Below are 6,000 nucleotides of genomic sequence, written 5' to 3' on the forward strand. Positions count from 1 at the left end.
ACGCACAGCCTCCTGCAAGGGATCCCCACCCCCTGCTGGTGTGAGCTGCCCTGAGCCGCCCAGGCACGGGCACTGTGATGGCATTCCCTGTGCCTTACTGGGCTTCTGGGCTGTGGACAGTGGGGCGCTAACAAGCCAGGGACCAGCAGGGGCTGCTGGGCACGTGAGACTGGCTGCACTGGGCTTTGTCCTCGGCTGAATTAATCCCTCTTGAATCGGCTTTAGACTCAGCCGACACTTTCTGAATGGGCAGATATCTTGGGGCTCCCCCCACCCCTGGACTTCCATGGGATTGGTCACCAAGTCCCAGAGCAGAAAGGGCTCCCGAGAAAGCGGGTCGGCCATGGCGGTCTGTGCGATGGGGAGGCACTGCTCGGGGTTGGGGAAGATCCTTGTCTGGGGGGAAGTGCACTTCAGTGGGGTACCCACAGCCAGTGGGAGCCTGCAGCCCCACACTGCCAGAGCGGGGTCAGGCCGGGCCACAGCCATCTCTTGTGCACCAGCTGTTGACACACCCATGGCTGCCTCCCTTTGGACGTTTGTTGCTCTGTTCAGTGATATTTACGTAGCCTGACGGAAAGACTTAGAGCAGCTTTGAAGCCGTAGTTAGAAGAAGGGTGCTGGTCTTAAGCAGTTGACCGTGTTGGTCCAGGCTGACCTTTTTGGCTGTGGTCTTGGGAAGGGAGGCCTGACCAGGACTGCCCCTCAGAAGCCCCCGGGGCAGTTGCTGGGGCGGAGCTTCCTGGCTCCCTGGCTACCTCTGGAAGAAAAGCTTCCTGGCACTTTCCAGTCCCACCCGAATCACTCCTTCGTCCAGCCCAGCCTCCCCAGCTCACCCTATGGGCTCCTCCCAGGAGCACCCATGCAGAGAGCCCTGCCCCTGGCCCAACTTCTCCAGCCCCGCCCTGCAGGCCTGGAACCCCCGCGGAGCTGGCAGAGCGCTGGGGCTGGGTCCAGGATGAAGTCCACCAGGAAAACAGGCCCTGCAGTGCGTTGCCCACACACAAGCCACGCCGGGAGCACAGCCGCCCAGCCCGGCTGGCGCGTCCCGTGTGGAGCTGCCCCCAGGGGCCGCGGGTTTGGCTCCCAAGGCCCTGTCCAGAACTTTGTTCCTGCTTCATTCAAACAGGCTTCTGGTTCCTCCAAGTGAGACATTACCCCCCCCCCCGCCGCGCCCAGTCTAAAAGCGGGTCCTCCTTCACAACCTTCACTTTTAAGTCACTGAAACTCTGCCCCTCCAGAGCCTCGGAAGACAGGATTCCTTGGCGGGGCTTTTCTTGCAACACTGAGCTTGTACCCCCAAGCAGAGCGAGGCACTTAGCATGAAGGGACACCCCCAAGCCAGCAGCTCTTTACCTGAGCATCAGGGAGCGGGTCATAGCTCCTTTGTACCCGGAGCCTGGGCCCTTCTGAGCTGTGGGGTGGCCCCGACAGAGTTAAGCTACACTTCCTGGTAGCCTGCTCTGTGCCGATGTCAAAGCCCTGGAGCCAGGGACAGCCGGGTGGGCTGCACTGCTCTTGCGCCCATTACACCAGCAAACCCTGGGCAGGACCTGCAGGAAGCCTCAGGCTCCAGGCCAGCCCCGCCCGGCTCTTCTCCTCCTGGAAGGGCAAGCCCCCGGGTCTGCCCGGACTCCGGAGTGGACACGAGCTCCCTCCTGGCCAGTCTGACCCGCAGCCCCTGGAGGGAAGCCCATTTCACAGGTGAGCACTGGGGAATGGAGGGGCAGCCCCATGGCCAGTTGTGGGTGCGGGTCTTCTGGGCTAGGCAGAGGAAGACAGTCATCCCCTCCCCCCAGACCAGCCCTTTCCCAGCCTCTCATTCCCCCAGATGTCCCTCCAGCTTCCTCCCAACCCCTCGGTCCCCAGCGGCCCCACGCCCGCTTTCCCCTCCCCCTCCCTTTCTTCCCGCCTCCCCTCCCCTGTCCCCGCCCTCCCCTCCCCCTCCCCTGCGCAGTGTCCGCCGGCGGCTTCTGGGCACTCAGGCACCTGCGAGGCGGAGCTCAGCAGAGCCAGCTGGACGGCCCCCAGGTGTGTTGGGGGGACGGGGAGGGGACAGGAGGGGGAAGAGCCAGGAAGGTGGGGAGGGGGAGGAGCGGCTGATTCCTATGGAGCCCACCGCCCAGACCCGGCGGGCTTGTGGCAGGTTGCTCCGGATCCAGCTCTCTGGACCCCCTCACCCCTGCCCCAACAGGAACCTGGGACCCGCCTCAGTAGGGAGGCTTTCCACTGTCCCAGGCAGTCATCCCCCCCCCACCCCCAGTTAAGGGCAGGGGTTCCTCCCAGCCCCAGAGTCCTGGAGGGAGGAGTCCCACACTCTAGAGGGGCGAGGCGGGGCTTCAGCAGTGTCCCCGCCTCCCGGAGCCCTCGCAGCTCCCCGCCTCTTGCGCGGGAGCTTGGGACAGGTGTCCAGGCCAGGGCACTCTGAGGCCCTGCTTGTCCAGGCTGGGCCCCTGGCCGGCAGGCCCTTTGTGGGGAAGGCTGGTGGCAGACAGGCCCCCGCTGCCTTTCAGCCAAACAGAACACTGTGCTCTGCAGCTGGAAGTGAGTCCCTTTCTCACCCACTGCACAGTCCTGCTGAGTTACTCTCCACCAGCCTTTGAGGCTCTCCTTCTGGCCTCCCCCAGCCCAGCCTGTGGCTCCTGGCTGGCTCAGACCCCACAGTACAAGCCCTGGTTGGGGCCAGCAGCACCAAGTGCAGCCTGGACTATTCCTGACCCTGCCCACACATGGCTGGAGCTGCCCTGGCTCAGGTAGAGCCCTGCCCCGAGGGCTTAGGGCCCAGCTGCAGCAGGATGTGCCGGGGCGGCCGGGGGAGGCCCAGGATGTGCAGCTCCGAGGCTGGGAGTCCAGCCACAGAATAAAGTGCCGTCTAGCAGCTACTGCCCTCATGGCCAGGTAGGAGTGGGGCGCTGCCCGGGGGGAGGGTCCTCTGGGGGGGTCCTGGTCTCCAGACCCCAGCTTCCCACACACAGCTGTTTTGGGGTTCTACTTGGCCTCCGTCAGCTGCGGCACCAGGAGTCCGTCTCGGGGCCAGTGTCCAGTGGTCCCAAGAAGCTGGTGCAGCCGGGCTAGCAGACGGAAGCAGGCTTTCCCGCCCCCAGGTGGCACCCACTCCACGCTCACACACATCAAGCCGGCACCGCCCAGCACAGGCAGGACCCCACGGACACGCGTGGGCAGCAAGTGACTGACCCGCAGCCTCAGCAGCCACACGGGATCTGTGGCTGGGCAGGTGGCCGGGGGAGGGGAGGGACGACCGTGGAGCCGATGTGGAGCTAGACCAGCCTGCACTGGGACTGGACCACACCGCCGCTGGACACCACCTGCTCCTCCCTAGCCAGGCCGCCTGGCAGAGCTGCGTTTTTGACCTGGCGGCCGGCTTCATGCCCTCTTCAGGGCCAGCTGGACCGCATCGGCCTTCTTACAAGGCTCCCAGCATGAGGGCAGCCAGACACCAGGACGGCCCTGAGCCATGGCTGCGACCCGGGACATGTGCGGTTTAGCTGGAAAGGAGGAGACGGAGGCACAGGGCCCTCAGGAGTGGTCGGATCACAGATTTTCAAGTCGAGGATGTTAGACTGTCTGGTCTGCTGACTAGTGAGGTCCCCGCAGGCAGGTGGCTGTCACCCAAGCCACGAGAGGCCAGGGTGATGTGCGGGACGCAGCCCGGGCCAGGGACAGCAGCAGGACTGGCATTGGAGGGGAGGAAGGCCCCCGCAGAGCCACCACGGCATTCACCGGAGCTAAGCTGTTCACGCCTTTCTCCTTAAGGAACGGCCTGCCAGGTGTTAGTGAGGAGACATAATGGGCCATAAATATGCCAAAGGCACCGGGCATCATGGCGTGCACCTGTAATCCCGGTACTCGGAAAGCTGAGACAGGAGGACAGCAGGTCTGCAGCCGGCCTCAGCATCATAGGCCCTCCGCAATGTAGCAAGATCCTGTTTCAAAACAGAAAGGTAAAGCTACAAGTGTAGCTGAGAGGAGAGCGTCTACGGGTTTGATCCCCAGTATCACCCAGATAAGTAAATACGTAAAAACATACATAAAAAGAAACAAAATATACCAAAAGGCTAAGTAGAGAGAGGTGGTTAGTAATCACCTAAGAAAGCCAGATGGTGTCTGTTAGAGATAGTTACAAATTGCAAGTCATGACTGTCACCTGTAATCCCAGTAGCTGGGAAGCTGAGACAGGAAGATCTCAGGTTAGAGGCCAGCCTCAGCAACTATGTGAGAACTTGTTTAAAAATAAAAACTAAAATAGGCTCAGGGTACAGCTCGGAGGTAGGATCCCCAGGGGGGGGGGGGAGAGAGAGAGAGAGAGAGAGAGAGAGAGAGAGAGAGAGAGAGAGAGAGGAGACAACTGGTTTTTCCTTTAAATTCAAGACTGCCTCCCCCAAAGCTTCCCTGGAGGGTGCCTGTCCGGTCTCCACTGGAGGAACAATACTTTGGTGTTTATTTTGGAACCCAGGAGGATGCTCTGGACTCGGAGGACTTTAAATGTCCTTGGTAATCTGAGTAAGCCATCAGCACAGTCTTGAAAGTTTGCCAGCTCAGGAATCAGACATCAAAACAGCAGAACAGGGACATTCCTGTCCTTGGAGCAAAAGCCTAAATGTCAAGGGGAAAGTCTAGATATCTCCTTATTGCTGCAAATTAGTTGTGCAGAATACTGGCTTTCAATTGTGGCATCTTCCTGCATGCAGATTATTACATGATTTGATTATTTCAATACCTACTCTGCTTCCCCTAGTCCCGTCCTCCTCCTAATAGTCGGCCCCTCTCTCCTCTCTTCTTCTTCTTCTTCTTCTTCTTCTTCTTCTTCTTCTTCTTCTTCTTCTTCTTCTTTTCTCCCTCTCTCTCTCTCTCTCTCTCTCTCTCTCTGTACTAGGGATTGAACCCAGGGACATTCTACCTCTGAGCTACTCCCTCCACCCCTCTTTAGTTTTTGCTTTGAGACAGTCTCACTAAGGTGCTGCGGCTGACCTCAAACCTGCACTCCTCCTACCCCAGCCTCCCGAATGCCAGGACCACAGGTGCATCGCCGCAGCCGGCTCCCTGCTCCTCCCCGTCTTGTGCTCCTCCCCATTCTGCACCTTCTGTCTGAGGCTGGCTTGTCCGTGCACCTGCAAACACTACACTTTGCCTATGCAGCTCTTTGTTTCTTTCACTGTTACAAATGGAGATTGCTTGGTTGTGTGTGTGTGTGTGTGTGTGTGTGTGTGTGTGTCTGTGTGTGTGTGTTACTGGGGACTGATCCACCCAGGGGCATCCTACCACTGGGCCACATCCCCACTCCTATCTTACTATTTATTTGGAAACAGGGCCTCACTGAGTTGCAGAGGGCCTCACTTGAGTTGCTGAGGCTGGCCATGAATCTGCGATCCTGTCTCAGCCTCCCAAGCACTGGATTACAGATGTGCACCACCACACCCAGCTGAGGTTGTTTCTTTAACTGATCACCGATACAGTAGAAATTCGTCAGAGAAGAATGGATTTAATTTTGAACATGCTACACCCACTTCAGAATGAATGCTTAAGGCAGTGTCTAATGCGTTTGGTTTTGCTGGAATGAACGATTCTTAGGTTTTTGTCGCAGGACCTGATTTTCCTTTCAGCGTGCGTCTTTTACCCTGCAGCCTCATGTTGGACTGTTGGCGATGCCTCCTGGGCAGGACACGTCGAGGTGACGGCTGTTCTTCCCCACAGCGGTGCCATGAGGCCCCAAGGGAAGAAACCAACCATCAGATCGATGTCTCTGACGCCATCTGGCTTGTGCAGAACCAACCCGACGCAGTGGCTGCACCCCCAGGTAGGAGCCTGCGCTTCAAGTCCCGTGTTGATCCCCAGGGTCCTACTGCAACCTGGCCTTGGGGTCTTGTAAGATACCCTGGTGCTGTTAGAGGTCGGTGTGGTGGGACCCAGGGGCCGGGGCTCCGCGGGCTGGGCCGACTTAGCCGGACGTGAGCCCACTCTAGAGTACGCAGCGTCTGCCTC

Source organism: Muscardinus avellanarius (assembly GCF_963383645.1).
Source record: "Muscardinus avellanarius genome assembly, chromosome: 2".
In the NCBI taxonomy this organism is placed as follows: domain Eukaryota; kingdom Metazoa; phylum Chordata; class Mammalia; order Rodentia; family Gliridae; genus Muscardinus; species Muscardinus avellanarius.